Consider the following 16,093-nt stretch of genomic DNA (forward strand, 5'->3'; position numbering starts at 1 on the left):
CAGGCAGCGGGCAGCGGGCAGCAGGCAGACAGCAGGCAGGCAGGCAGGCAGGCAGGCAGGCAGGCAGCAGGCAGGCAGCAGGCAGCAGGCAGCAGGCAGCAGGCAGCAGGCAGGCAGGCAGGCAGGCAGGCAGGCAGGCAGGCAGGCAGGCAGGCAGGCAGGCAGAGACTCCTCTGAGAATGCCCCTCTCCTCAGCTCAAACCCTCCATGTTGTTTATTTATCCTGGGCCTCAGGCAGTTTGCCAACAGTGAGCAAGTTCAGGTCCTGGCCTTGACATCACCCCAGTGCACAGTCATCTCAGGGGCTGACGGGAAGCCCCTTGGTGGCCTGGGGAAGCAGAGCTGACAGGGTCTTTGGGAACCTGCCATCTATGGCTGCTCTGCGTTGACTTTGGGGGTGTCTTTAGGACCCTGCTTCTGGACAGGGCCTCACTCAGCTCTTGGTTCAGTGACGCCCCCACCTCAGCATGTCTCTCTGCCCTACACGTCCAGTCTCGGAAGCCTGGCAGCACCTGGAATGGGGTCATGGCTTGGAAGAGGCAGGCATGATTCTGGAAGAAAGGTCTTAAAGATAGGACATAGAGACCAAGAGAGGGGGCCCTCCATAAATAGGAAAAAGGACCACTCCTCCCCGGTGACAGTGAGTTCAGGTGGGCATGGGTGTCACTGGTGATGGATCAATGGAGTTTAGTTTCCATCCTCCCAAGGACGAGGTTCTTGTGCAGAATGGGTGCTGGAACCATGTGGGTTTGAGGAGGAGAAGCGGCTTCCTGAGGAGAGGCAGGTGGGCGCTGCCCTAGGAGATTGCCTGACAAGGCCAAGTGAACCCTGGAGATGATGTTTGCAAACCAAAGCAAGGCCACATGGTTCCCAAGGGAGAAGATTTCCATCGTTGGACACAGATACAGGGGACAGTGTGAGTGGGAGGCAAGGAAGTTCAGAGCATGGCATCCAATGTGGGCCGTGGACTCTAAGACGGGTTGAGGAGACAGTTGGGAGAGTGTGACCCATGCCTCAGGCCTTGAGACTGCTGAGGACAGGCCACCGTGCAGTAAGGTGCCTTCACCTGGGCACTGGCAGGTCCCCTCTCAGGTGGGGAAACCACAGGTGAAAGCCAGGTACTGAGTGCCACGACAGTCTCAAGGTTTGTTCTTAACAATTTGGAGCGAATTAAAAAGCGGGCTTGGGAATGGTTTTATATTTGCTGGGTGAAGGCTGTGTCTGTCACCCGATCTCACTCCCTCTAACTACGCTTCTGCGTGAGGAGGGAATGAGGGGGTGATGGTTACCCTATCAGTGATAGGGCACTCGGCCTAGTGTGAGAAATCAGTGTAGTGGCTTCTGTGCTGACCCAGGGTAAACAGCACCTCACAGAGCATTATAGCACTTCACCATATGACTTGAGAGGACTGAGACAGGCTGAGTCCACCACAGGCTTCAAATTCGCAGGTCTAGATTTCTGCTTCCTAGAGTTGGACAAGTTCAGGCAAGTCAGCTACTAGAAAAACCCCCAGACCTTGGGCAGCCAATCAGAAACTGCCCCACCATCAGAAGCTGCCCCATCACCACCTGGCCTGAGGCAAGGGCCATGGGTCAGCAACAGTTTCCAGTCCCCCCAACTCCCAGCAATGGATCTGGAGTGTACCTATAGAGCCAACTAGTTAAGATAAACGTCATCTACCTCCCCTTGGAATTCCCTAATGTGCTTAAAATTGGGCTTTTGAGCTCACTTGAGCGTCTCCATCTTGGTAAATGGTAGACCCCAGTATGCTGGACCTCTGTAAACTAAAACACTCTTTGCTTTTGCATACTATTTGAGTCTGGGTATCATTCTTCAGCAAATCATGGACCCTTACAGACTGAGACATTTCAAGGGTCTCCACATTTGCTCTTTTCTCCGCAGAGGTCTGCGGCACACAGAATTAGGGCCATGCGCATTTACAAAGTATGGCCCAGTCCAACAACATCGGCATCACCTGGGAAACTATTTTCACTGTAAATGTCACTCCTCCCCCAAGACCTACTGAGCCAGGAGTTAAGGGATAGGACTGAGCCCACCAACCGTCTGATAACCAACACGCACACTGCAGATTCACTAGCCTTCCTTCCCTCTCCTGTCAGAGAATCTGGCTGTCCTGCAGAGTACCAAGATCTCTCAACAATCAACCCGTCCCAGAGCTGGAGAATGGCTGCTTCAAGGCGCTCTGGAGGTGCCCTGCAGGAGCTCTTGTGGAAGGCCATGTGTCAGGTCTAAAGGAAGCTCCATTCCCCCAAATTCTGGTGCCTGTTCCCCTCAACCAAAGGAATTATTTCTGTGTCACTGTCAGAAGGGACAAATGACTACTGATCTGTGGTGCCTATTAGCACACCATAGCTCATGCTAGCCTCCAAGCTCCAGGATCCCTCACAAGTACCTAGCTCCCTTCAGCTTCTCCCTTGTGCTAAACTTCTCCAGTTCAGAGGCTTCCCTGCCCTCAGCTTCTCGTTCTTGTGTTATTTTGGCTATGCTCTTGTTAATCCCACAGATTCAAAGAGAAAGACTACTGGCCAGATTAATTACAGCAATCGATTAATGATAGCAAGGGTTTTTTTCCCCCTAAAGATGGGGCCTAAGAGATCAGCATCAAACATGGGTAAGATAAGAGTTCTTAATAGTTCAGGAGCAGGGTGCTTCCAAATGAAGGGTTTGACAGGCAAATAGACAGGGCTACAGGAGCACAAACATAGCAGCTTCCTGAACCAAAGACATGGCTGAAGGGTGGTCATAACCAGGTAGTTGTTAACACAATGGTGGTAACAACATGTGGTCAGAATAATCTTTTCAAGCAAAAACATGGTTGTCATTTGTAAACAAAAGCATCTGCTGTTAAGGTTACAGGTAGGGCATAGCCCAGTCCTTGAGAAAAGGATTTAAACATAAAAACAAATGAACCTGGTTGGTCTTGACTATAAGATAGAGTTCAAGCCCCAGACAGAAGCAGGCTGGGTTCACCCTGGCCCAGCCCTCTTTATCTTCCTTTTTCAGTCTTCATGCCCTCATGCCCTCCACTGTCCAGCCTGCTCCCCTTGTTCAGTCTACTACTCTCCTCTCTCTGCTCTAGACTCCTCAGATGCCTCTGGCTGTTCTCTCCCTGCTATCTACGGGGACTGCAGAGATGGTTCTGTGGTTAAGAGCACTGGCTGCTCTTCCAGAGGATCTGGCTTCAATTCCCAGTACCCACACAGCAGCTCATACTTGCCTGTGATCCAGTTCCAGGGGTCTGAAACCTCACATAGGATTATGAATATGCAGGCAAAACACCCACGCACATAAAATAAAATTAAAAAACAAAACATTGAAAAAATGAAAAACAATAATTTAAAAAGGAAATCCAGTAGTACTTCAGTAAAAACAAACCTTCCCGTCAGCCACACCTTGGAGCAGTCATGTTTGTAGAGCACATGAGGGAGACACTGAGAACTAAAGGTGATTTGGAGCAGCTCTCCGGGAGTCCATGGTGCCACACACTAAGATGCTCAGAGGGTGCCTGTGTCCGTCTGTTTCTGGGTCCCCAACCGTCCCCAGTGGTGTCTTCTCCCTTCCTTTCCTCTGCTCTGGAATTTCAGAGAAGGAAGGACCTAAAAAGTCCTCCTTAACAAACAGCTCTTAACCTGAGACCAGTGCCAGAGAGTTCCATTCCATCACCAATGAAGAACTTCCCTCAGAGTTGGGTCTGGTAGGTGGGAGATCGGGACAGCTGAAGGGGCAAGCGCCCTGGTGGGAATGAAAAATCCCACGCAGAGAGACCCTTACTCAAGTCTTGGGAAATCACGGACCCCAGACACAGAGAGACCATTTTGGATGTAATAAGCAAAGGCAAGGTTTATTACGGAGACCTATTACAGAGATCTCCGGGCCGACACGTATCCCACGCAGGAGACAGAGGTGTCGGCCCTGAAACTCAAAAGTCAGAGGGTTATATAGAGAAGGCTAGGGGGTTTTGGCGTGGTTACATACAATTGGCTCATTCAAACATAGCAGTGAGAACAAAGCAGAAAGAGTACGTGTTAGAAGTCAGGGGCTTATCAGGGTCTGGAGGATGGCCCTGAGTGAGCTGGGGGGAGATGTCTTCCTGCCAGACGTCCCATGAATCAGTCCCATTAACTCAGGCTGGTTCCTGCATTCCTTTTCTTTATGGCTTGTCAGTCCTGCCTGAACAGTGTTTCCTGTGCTCCTTTATCTTTATGGCCTGCTAGTCTTGGCTGCAGGGCTTAGCCCTGGGTCTGTGGCCTTTTGGGGTTTATTTTTTTAATTTTTATATTTATAAACCTAGAATTCGTATAATTTTCTTTTCATTCCCGTCTTCTCCTATTAAATAATTCTAATCTTAGAATTTTGATATCAAGTCTTATTTGGTCTCACCAGTTGTCCTAACTGACTGGTACTGTTGTCTCACAACCATCAACCGCACAGCACCCACTCAATTTTTAACAAAAGCAATTAACCTGTTTGTCACGCAGGAGCCAAAAACTAAAACCAAGAAAATTATTAATAATGGCCCAGCTGTAGCAGAGTGTAGGGTAGTCATCCAGGGAGATCTACTAAACTAGCTCTCGAACCATCTCTGATGTGTTTTCCTGTCTGTCTTTTGTCTAACCTTTTTTTAAGTTTATTTATGGAGTCTTTAATTATTCCTGAATGGTCTGTATAGAAGCAACATTTTTCTTTCAGTATAGCACACAGACTCCTTCTTTAAGGAATATCAGGTCTAATCTTTTCTTATTTTGAAGGACTACCTCTTGAGAGGGAGGTTAGGTATTCTTGGAGGTCAGCTAAAAAGTCTTTGGCATCAGGATTCTATCTGGACACTATCTAAACCTATACACCAAGGTCATTACTGTCTTTCAGAACTTTTAAACTTATACAGGTAGTGATCCCTGAGGCACAGTCCCAAGAAGTGTTAGGAGTATTAACATATGTAATGTTACATCATTTGTAATAGAAATCAAGCCTATCCCCCCACCTATCTCGATGGAACCCAGGACAAACATGACTGAATTTCCCTCTAGGTCCCAGCTCTCAGCCCTAACAGCTAGTAAGTACACGGCTGGTGAGGGCTGAGAATTGACGGCTGTCAGGGTGGTCAGCAGCACCAGGTACGGTCCTTTCCAGCGAGGCTCGAGTGTCTGGGCTCAGTGTAGCTGCTTCCGGCCTGGAACTGATGGGATGTCTCAGGGGTCTCCGGGGCATAGGCTGCTGTCAGCTGTGAGCAGATTTCTTTCTGTATCACCTGTAGGTCTTTTAGCCTGGCACACAAATCATTATTACTATGGCACTATGACAAGTTGGTTCAGTAACATCATCTAATACAGTCAGGGGAGCTGAGGCCCCATATAAGATCTCAAAGGGGGTAAGGCTGAATCTGGAAGGGGTATTTCTTGCTCTGAAGAGAGCAAGAGGGAAGGAGTGTCACCCAATCTGTGCCAGTCTCTATGGTCAATTTGTTCAGGGTCTCTTTTAAAATTTTATTTATTTACTCTACCTGTCCTGAACTTTGAGGTCTGTAAATATAATGTAATTTCTAATTGACCTCTAAATACTTGGCCACACCCTGGCTTACCTTGGCAACGAAAGTAGGGCCGTTGTCTGACCAGATTACCTTGGGCATTCCAGACCTGGGGAAGATTTCTTCTAGTATCTTCTTGATGATTGTAGAGGCCATCTCTCGTTTGGTGAGGAAAGCTTCTATCTATTCCTGAAAAAGTATCTACAAGCACTAGGAGATACTTGTGATTATATTTTTCTGGTTTTATCTCAGTGAAGTTCACTTCGACTTTTCACTAAACTCTCTAGGTCTCTTTGCCCTGTTTGCTTGTTAAGCATTTACTTATTGACATATCTTATACTTTTTACTGTCTCTCTTGGCTAAAATCTTAAAGTCTATTATATATATTTTAACTATTTGGACAAACTTCTTATCTCTTAAATGAGTCCATTTCTTAATTTGGCAAAGTGAGTCTTTTGTTTGTTCTTTGGGGGGTATAGCTTTCTCCCCAAGTGTGTCATTGTCCTTTTATCTTTTAAACAACTTGGGCCTTTTCTTCTGTTGTACATTTTAAGTGAGGCCATCCCTTAGTCCAATCTCAGTTCCCAGTGGCTGTCTCTTGTAGGCCTGTAACCAGGATAGGCTCCTGTATAACCATTTCTCGAGCCACTTTATCTGTTTTGTTACTGTCCTATGTCACTGAATCTCTTTCCTCCTGATATCCTAAGCAATGAATAGTACTCACAGTTGTTGGCTTCATCAGGGCATCTAAGAGATGGCAAAGACATCTGTGGCGCTGATGTGCTGGGGGGGTTGGGGTTCAGCCATTCTAGATGACATTGTGTTGTCCACCATGGCAGCACCCACTTGTCTCTGACCTTCATTCATGAAGAGAACTGTTCCCGTCTGTGGACAAGGTCCTCGGCTTTCAGCAGGGGTCAATCAGCCAGTCGCAGAGGTCTTTCCTCCACCCATGTGTTTCTGTCAGTGTTTGACACTCGTGCTGTGGTGGCTCCAGGTCCGGATTGGGCAGCAAGGTGACCAGATTGTCCCCAACCGGTGGAGAATCTAGTCCATGGCAGCTGACCAGTGGTCCCATCTTTAGGGACACTCTATCCAAAGGCAAAACATCAGCCACTCTATCACAGTTTAAATCCTGGATTGGGTGATAATTGTTAGTGCCCGGCTGGCAGGAGTGATGTGTTTCAGGCCGAAAAGCACTAAGCCACACATCTCCCAGCATCAGGTACTGGTGCACTGAGACAGGTCTTAAGCTCCACATTTATAGTCTGTAGATATGCATACACCTGGCCTCACCCAGCCATTTTAGCCCACGTAAGCCATTTTGGAGAACAGTTTTCTCATGAGCAAGGGATAGGGGCAGTCAGGGATGACCATGAATTAGTGGGTGGGTTACCCGGCCCACGCCAAGGTCCACTGTTCTTCGGGCAGTCCATAAGTATTGTTCGTTGTCAGTAGCTCTTTGTACTCAAGGTCTTTGGATATTGGCCCACTGGGGGGCATAGGAGCACAGAGCATTGGGTCCCTGTATCCACAAAACAACTGGGCAGGCTTCCCTTCTATCTCTGTGTATAGCCAGCACCAAGAGGCTCTCCAGTGTCCCCTCTTGTTCTTTTTGGGGCAGTCCCTGACCCAATGTCCTTTTTCTTCGTATTAGGCACACTGATCTTTAGCCAGGAATTCTCTTCTGTTGTCAGGTACTATCTTCCTAGGTTCCCTAACTACTGTGGCCAGTATATGTTCTTCTCTTGTCTTTTATCTCTCTTTAGCTCTCTAACTTCTTTTTTTTTGTCTCTTTTCTTCCCTAGCTTTCTGTTCTTTTTACCTCTTTCTTTTTTAACCTTACTTTCTCTGTAACTTACACTAACTCTCAGCAACTTAACTTAACCCTTCAAATTTTTGTAACTTTTTCTTCATATCCTTTCTTTATCTTAGCCAGATTGGTGGGGCATTTTCTAGCCCCTCAGAGACCCACCCTTGGAGCCTGGCAGCAGACCTGGCACTCCCTACCTTTAGGCGTCTGAAGAGAGCAGGCAGAACTGAGGGCCTTCTATCCATCTCTGGAACACTTTTTCTGGCCTCTAGTAGGATTCCGTCTTTCCTCGGTGGTAAAGAAGACCTGTAACAGTTACTAACAAGCATCTCAAATGGGATGGTGAGAAAACAAGGGAATCTTGAGAATAGAGGTCCACTGAAGAGGGCAAATAGCATTTAGTCACACAGCTAAGCCAGGAGGCTTTCTTGGGACAAAAAGGCCTTGTGTCTGTGAAACAGAAAAGTGAGCAGAGGGGCAGCCTATCTGCTACCGGCTGTCTCTCCGGACTTAGATTTTCCCTTAAGGAGTACCTTCCTTTAGTGCCAGCTCAGTGGCTTTATCGCTCAAGAGACCCATCCTCTAAATGGCACTAGGCTTCCAGTAACAACTAATAACAAAAGGATGGAGAGACGGTAGAACCTGGGTGTTAGATACTAAGCAGCTGACAAAAGAATTGTAACCAGTTTACCTGGGGCTTTCAGGACCTCAGTAGCAGCCCTTTACCAAACTTTCTCAGTGGGCTAAAGGCCCATGGAAAAGAAAACATTAATCCTGACCTTCGCCACAGCCAAAGTCTGAATTCTAAATCTTGACTGGCAAAACAAAACAAAGTTCTTTACAGTTTGTTGTAGATTCTTTGAAACTATTTTAGGGGCTTCTCTTCCCCCCAACCTGGGACATTTCGACCACAGGGGCAGGAACTGGCTGCTGTGGGGATAGGATCAAAGGCATTCTCCATGCTAATGATGACCAGTGAGAAAAGTAATTTAATGCTGGAGACTGACTCCTCTCTTGGAATAGGGCCAGCAGATAAGGCAGGCTCCTTAAAGAACTTCTCCTAATGATCACTCTCTTTCTGTGAGCAAGAGTTGAAGGTCTGGTCACTAAAAGCAGAAAATTTTTTTTTTCTTGTTCTTTTTTTTCTAGAGTCCTCTCTCACCTCACTTTCAGCCTTTTTAGATCATTTTTCCTGTAGCATTTCTAACACAGCCTGTCCTTTTTTTATAGCCTGTTGACAGCATTTCTGATCTTTTAGGCAGCTACGCACTAAGTGCCATACCGGCTGAAACTCCGCCTTTAAGAATCCTTGCTCTCAAGCAAAATTTAAATCTTTTTCTAGCTTATCTCAGCTGTCCATCGTGAGATTCCCAGAGATCGAGAACCAAGGTGTAGTAATTCACTACGAAATCTCTCTATAGTGTTTCTTTTTACCTTAAGCCTTTTCCTTTTAAACAGCTCCTGAAGAGCCAGAAAAATTGGGTGAGACTTGAGAAGTCCCCATGTTCGCTGTAGCAGCTCCGCAGCTAATTTCGCTCCCCCCTACTGTGTGTTGCGAGCACAAGCACAGATAAAACACTATGTTTTAAAAAATTAACGTTGGCTATCAACCAACACACCGCCACTAGAGCGGGGTCCATAAAATTAAGTTTCTTACTCACTATACTTGTTTCATACCGGAGGCCTAATCTGGGGAACTTTTTTATTTATGAGCGGTTTTGTCCTCAAGGTTTTTGTTAATGTCTGTTTACACAACTGTCAACAGCAGCTAGGCTGATCAAGGGGAGTAAAGGGAGGGGCCTCTCTCCTTGGGGAGGAGGCTCAAGAGAGAAAGACAAAACTCCCTGGCAGAAAACAATTTTTCTCAAGCAAATTATTTTTAACTCTTAACTTAAGCACCAAGAGGACCAAGTAAAACTCTTTGACGAACAAAGCAAACAGTTTCATGATTTCAAACACAGTCGTCAGTCCAAGATTTTAAACACAGTCGTCAGTCCAAGATTTTAAACACAGTCGTCAGTCTAAATTTAAAAACGAAACAAAAGCCAAAAAGACACTCGACAATACCACAGAAAACAAACCAGACAAACAATATCAAGACAAAGCATCTTATAACCAATTTTCACAGATGCCTGGTACCTTCAGTACCTGGCCCAAACTGCAGCTTAACCTTAGCTGCTTCTGGGATACCAAACACAGAAACAGAATACAGACAACAGACACTAACACGTATTCCACTTCCACTCTCTAAGCACTGACCAGTGTGAGACTCCACGTCTACTCTCTAAGTACTGACCAGTGTGAGACTCCACGTCCACTCTCTAAGTACTGACCAGAGTGAGACTCCACGTCCACTCTCTAAGTACTGACCAGAGTGAGACTCCACGTCCACTCTCTAAGTACTGACCAGAGTGAGACTCCACGTCCACTCTCTAAGCACTGACCAGAGTGAGACTCCACGTCCACTCTCTAAGTACTGACCAGAGTGAGACTCCACGTCCACTCTCTAAGCACTGACCAGAGTGAGACTCCACGTCCACTCTCTAAGCACTGACCAGAGTGAGACTCCACGTCTACTCTCTAAGCACTGACCAGAGTGAGACTCCACGTCCACTCTCTAGGCACTGACCAGAGTGAGATTCCACTTCCACTCTCTAAGTACTGACCAGAGTGAGACTCCACGTCCACTCTCTAAGCACTGACCAGAGTGAGACTCCACGTCCACTCTCTAAGCACTGACCAGAGTGAGACTCCAGGTCCACTCTCTAAGCACTGACCAGAGTGAGACTCCAGGTCCACTCTCTAAGCACTGACCAGAGTGAGATTCCACTTCCACTCTCTAAGTACTGACCAGAGTGAGACTCCACGTCCACTCTCTAAGTACTGACCAGAGTGAGACTCCACGTCCACTCTCTAAGCACTGACCAGAGTGAGACTCCACGTCCACTCTCTAAGTACTGACCAGAGTGAGATTCCACGTCCACTCTCTAAGCACTGACCAGAGTGAGACTCCACGTCCACTCTCTAAGTACTGACCAGAGTGAGACTTCACAGGTACCGAGACACACACATATACACACACGGCGGAACCAAAACAGACAGACACAGACTGACAAATGCGGCGCCGCTCACACAGAGACACTCAGACAAACATCCAACTCACCTCCAAGGGGTCTTCGGAGTCTGGGGTGGTCGCGCAGATCCCGGACGAGCCCCCATTATGAAAAATCCCACGCAGAGAGACCCTTACTCAAGTCTTGGGAAATCACGGACCCCAGACACAGAGAGACCATTTTGGATGTAATAAGCAAAGGCGAGGTTTATTACGGAGACCTATTACAGAGATCTCCGGGCCGACACGTATCCCACGCAGGAGACAGAGGTGTCGGCCCTGAAACTCAAAAGTCAGAGGGTTATATAGAGAAGGCTAGGGGGTTTTGGCGTGGTTACATACAATTGGCTCATTCAAACATAGCAGTGAGAACAAAGCAGAAAGAGTACGTGTTAGAAGTCAGGGGCTTATCAGGGTCTGGAGGATGGCCCTGAGTGAGCTGGGGGGAGATGTCTTCCTGCCAGACGTCCCATGAATCAGTCCCATTAACTCAGGCTGGTTCCTGCATTCCTTTTCTTTATGGCTTGTCAGTCCTGCCTGAACAGTGTTTCCTGTGCTCCTTTATCTTTATGGCCTGCTAGTCTTGGCTGCAGGGCTTAGCCCTGGGTCTGTGGCCTTTTGGGGTTTATTTTTTTAATTTTTATATTTATAAACCTAGAATTCGTATAATTTTCTTTTCAGGAACAGCCATGAGCTCAATTTAATTTCTCTGGTCACGTCTCATTACTAGCACAACACTAGCCTTGTATCTCAATTTTGTGTTTCTCTGAGGTCTGCTCTAATTTGATGAGCCAGCTCACTGCACTCGGTGTCTGTCACTGTCCCCACCGACAGTCCCCCCCAGAGCACTGTTCTGAGGGTCTGAGGACCACAGATCTGCGAGCAACCTTCCTCCAGCAGATTCCATCCTGGACCTCAGGCTGCTCCGGTGACGGGGCCAGAGCAGGGATGCTCTCACTGCCCAAGTCTGACCTACTGAAGACTCCTGGGACTCACGCTGTCATGGCTTCCAGCTTTTACATCTGTAGTCATGTAGGTTACTGTGTGGCTATGGACTCCCAGTGTAGACTCAAATGCCTGAAAGCAGGATGGCATCTCAATAAAACTTAAAAAGCAGAGCGTTAGATGGGGTCAGAGGCATGGAGGCTTGGAGGACTTTGACCGAAGTCCTTTAAAAGGCCTTGGTCAAGAGCTCTGGCTGCTCCTGCAGAGGACCCAGGTCTGGTTGTTAACATCCACATAGTGGCCCACAATGACTCAAAACTCCAGGTCCAGGGGTCTGACTCCCTCCGACCCCCATAAGTACCAGGCGTGTATGGGGTACACACATATTCATGGCTGGCAAAACACTCATGCACGTAAGATAAAGTAAATAAATCCAAAATGATCAAATGAAAGACAGCCGTGAAGAGGCTGGAGAGACGGCTCAGTGGTTAAGAGGGCTTGGGCTCTTACTGGGACCCAGGATCAGTTCCAGCACCTACCTCAAAACCATCTGTAACTTCTGTTCCAGATCTGTGACCCTTTTCTGACCTCTATGGGCGAGTTGTGCCCAAACACGCATTCAGAAAAGACACTCATACATGGAAAATAAAACAAATCAAGGTAGTAATGGAAGCTGAGGGGCTCTCCTAGCCAGGGTAATAATTCCAGTCCTGCATTGTCTCCCAGCATCCTCTCCTGTCTATGGAAAAACAGGCTTTGTCCTCCCCTCCCCTTTTTATGAAATTGTATAGAAATGAAAAGAAAAAATTAATACCATTATACTTTTAAGTACTGTGTGGGGGAGTATGGAGAAAAAGACTCACAGGGCCACAGCTATCAATCGCTCTAAACAAGCATGGCTAAAACAAAGCCGTGGGTGTGCGAGATGGCGGGTAAAGAGGATGCACCCTTCTTAGATCTCTGAAACACACTTGGTGGACGAGGAAAACTGATTCCTGCAAGTTGTCATCTGACCTCCACACAAACACACACGGCATGCACATGTACACTTAAACATGCCCACACAACACTACACATGCATGCACACACACATACAGGCACAGACACACATGTTCATCAACAGACACACAAGCATACACTAAATATATTTGTTAAATGCATGTTAGTCTGTGAGTAAACTTAAACAAAACCAATCACGATAATTAATAACATGAAACTTACTTTTTCCATGAGCAAATTTAATTCTAAAATTCCCTGGGACAGGAAAGCTCACTAAGAAACCACTCAGCACTCTGAGGAGGGGGAGTAACCGTTCCTAGCAAGCTGGGGACCCTCCTTGCTAATGTGAAGCCGGGGAAGAGTGGGATGAAACCAGGCAAATCCTGGTGCTTGCTTTTAGTTATCTCCCATCCCCACCCCCGCCCTTCCTCTTCAGCCTTGTAGCAGAAGTGAGGACGGTAAGGGAAAGGCAGTAAAGGCCCAATTGCTACTGGGCAAACGCTGTTGTTCCAGGGATCTCTGATTTCTCCCCAGCAACCTGATCTTGCTGAAGGCTGTCCTGTAACCCCCTGATGCAGTTTTAGGGTTGCTAAATGGAAGGCCTCATTGCCAGTACATCCAGCTTTCCACAGTGGGTACAGGGAAGGCTCCACGACTCGGTGGTGAAGTCAGGAAGGCGCTGGTTAAAAGGAAAGCTGGAATTCAAGGGTCTGAGGCCTAGGCAGTAAGGAGCAGAGCAGGCCTACAGCTGTCTGAGATGAGGGGAGCACATGGGCGGGCATGGGTGGGCACTCGATCACAGGACATTTATCAACTCTGCCTCGAGAGAGTTGACATGTCCTAATTTCTGGGAGAGAAAACAGTTTCTTGAAGTCTGGTTAGCGTGTACTGAAGGACTCTAGCAGGCCATAGCATGGCAAACAGGCCCAAGCTCTGGAGGCCTTGCCCTTCCAACTCTGTCTTGGTAAACTGTTTACATTTTCTGAAGCTAGCCCCCAAGGTCTATTCCCTTATATGGCCATTTCCTCCTCTTAAGGCTGACTAGGTCCAGCCATCAGAGTCTTAACAATCAAAGTCCCCTTTGGTTCACCTAATTAACATGCCCAATCAAAGTTAGCATCCTAGCCCCCATTACCTTTTTAAGCTGCAGCTTGCAGATGGGCCACTCCCCCTATCCAGAGGCAGTCCTTTGTCCCTCTGGGGCACATACTCTCCCCCCTTGTTCCCCTCCCCTTCTCCCTCATCCTGTGTCTCCTGTCTTTGTCCCCACCCTTTATCCCTCTGGGGTAAATAAATCTCTTCTGTGCTGAGACCTTGGTCTTGGTGTGTTCTGTGCTGACTCAGGTCCTTTCACCTGTACAAAGTGAGTTATTGGGAGCCTTGACTTTCAATATTTGATTAATAGTCGACCTTTATAAGGAAGCAAACTCACAAAGGTGCTCGACTGTAAATATGTATGTGTGCCCAAACTTACATAGGTGTACATACATAGGTGTATGCAGTGTCGGGTATAGACTGACTCATTAAAGGGAACTAATTATACTAATGACTACTGAAGAATTACTGGTCCTAATGATGTAACAATGCCTCTGGCTAATCCCAAGGAGTCAGGAACAGCACAGTGAGTCAGAAACACAGGAAGTGAACTGACCCGTAAGAGCCCAGAGGGTCTCATGGGGGACAGGAAGGCAGGATGTACACACTTGAGCGCTTCACCGGTGGAGAACTAGTCCGGCTGGAGAACACCATTTGGAGTGTAGAACAAAAGACCAGATCTGGCGTTCTCTTTTTCCTTTCTTTTTTCTTTTTAAAAGTTTTTTTTTTTTTTGGTTCTTTTTTTCGGAGCTGGGGACCGAACCCAGGGCCTTGCGCTTCCTAGGCAAGCGCTCTACCACTGAGCTAAATCCCCAGCCCAAAAGTTTTTTTTTAAAGATTTATCTATTTTATATATATGAGTGCTCTATCTGCGTATACATCTCATGCCAGAAGAGGGCATCAGATCATACTATAGATGGTTGTGAGAATATATGTGGTTGCTGGGAATTGAACTTAGGACCTTTGGGAAAATAGACAATGCTCCTTCCCACAGAGCCATCTCTCCAGCCTCCTTCCTTCTCCCTCCTTCCCTCACTTCCTTCCTTTTTGTTTTTTCCTTCCTCTTCCTCCTCTTCTTCCTCCACATCCTCCTTCTAGTTGCTCGTTTTTCTTTTTTCCCTATTAACAGGGTTTCTCTGTGTAGCCCTGGCTGTCCTGGAACTCACTTTGTAGACCAGGCTGACCTCAAACTCAGACATCCACCTGCCTTGGCCTCCTGAGTTCTGGGATTAAAGGCATGCACCACCACTGCCTGGCTTGAGACTCTCTTAAATGCCAGGTGAAAGAGTTAGTGTCATGGAGTCTTGAGCAGGGAGCATTATGCTGGATCTTGGAACATAACATAATAAACGTAGCCCGTTCTGTACAGATATGGCTTGAAAGAAGATTCTGGTGGCAAGGATGCTACCCTAGTTTCTTTGGCTCCCCCCAGCATGTGAAGATTGGACATGGGTGTGAATAGAGAAGTCTTAGGCCTGTGAAGAGAACTCAGAAGTTCCCCCCAGGCCCCAGGCTCACCCTGTTTCCTAGCTTTTGCAATCGCCAACACTGATGTAAGCTATTTCTCATCTGTGGGCATGCGCCAGGAAAAGTTAGAACGGTGACCATTAACATGATTCAGGATACAGAGACATAGCTGAGACAAGAACATGTCAGGAAGGGCATGGGTAGAGCTGAGCTGGAGAAAGAAGTTGGCTTTCTGGAGCTCAGAACACTTCTCCCCAGACAGAGCAGCTTAGCAGATAGAGAAATGGAATTGAGAGTCAACTCCCCCTCTCCTGCAGGAATGGGTCTGCAGACCCTCACTGGATGGCTGACCTCCTAGAACAAGGAAGGGGACAACAGTCCCATCTCTGGAGATGGAGGACACAGGAATGTGAACCATATGCCTTCTAAGAATTCCAGTTTATTACCATTAAATCACAGGATGTTCCCCAGTCTTGCTGTCTGCTCCTCTCTGTAGTCTAATCAAATCTATCATGAGAAGTACACAGGTTTCCTGCTCTGTTGAGCCTTGCCTTCTTGCCACCAACCCATGAGAAGAAAGGGACCAGAGTTGGAGGACGATGGGGTCCAGATGAGTATGTCGGAAAGACTAGCAGGATCAGCTGAGGAGAGGCAGTTCGACTTTAATCGGAACAAATCAGGGGCTAATAGTTTTGGAGGCAGAGGGTAGGGATTTACACCAGGGCTGGCACTGTACCCCACTGTCAAGTGTTCAGAGCTGGGGAGTACAGATACCCTGCAGACATGTGCAAGCCAGAAACTGCAAGGCTTTAGGAGTACGTCTATGTCTGCCTATATTCCCAGTGTACCAGAGACTGAAAGTGGAGGACTGTTGTAACCTTGAAGTCAGCCTGGGCTACAGAGTGAATACCGATATCAGTTAGGGCCTCATAGGAAGACTCTTATTTCAAATCATCCCCCCCACAAACACCAACCAGCCAAGTATAACCATTAACAACAAAACTGAACATACAGGACTGGTAGCTGATATCTGTCATCACAGCTACCCAGAGGCAGAAGCAAGAAGCCTTCCACAAGTTCTAGACTGGTCTGGGGTATATGGTGAGAACAGAGCTG

The 16,093-nt window shown here is 47.3% G+C and overlaps 1 long non-coding RNA gene across 1 annotated transcript; it reads right to left on the reverse strand.

Moving 5' to 3' along the window:
* Positions 1 to 3,941: 3,941 nt before the first annotated feature.
* On the reverse strand, positions 3,942 to 10,750 carry LOC148005035 (uncharacterized). The gene is made up of 2 exons (XR_015622662.1): positions 10,523 to 10,750; positions 3,942 to 5,286 (listed from the first exon to the last, which is right to left on the reverse strand). It is a non-coding gene; the product is annotated as an uncharacterized LOC148005035 (long non-coding RNA).
* Between the last annotated feature and the right edge of the window lie 5,343 nt (positions 10,751 to 16,093).

Source organism: Rattus norvegicus, chromosome 6 (assembly GCF_021556685.1).
Source record: "Rattus norvegicus strain SHRSP/BbbUtx chromosome 6, alternate assembly SHRSP_T2T, whole genome shotgun sequence".
Lineage (NCBI taxonomy): Eukaryota > Metazoa > Chordata > Mammalia > Rodentia > Muridae > Rattus > Rattus norvegicus.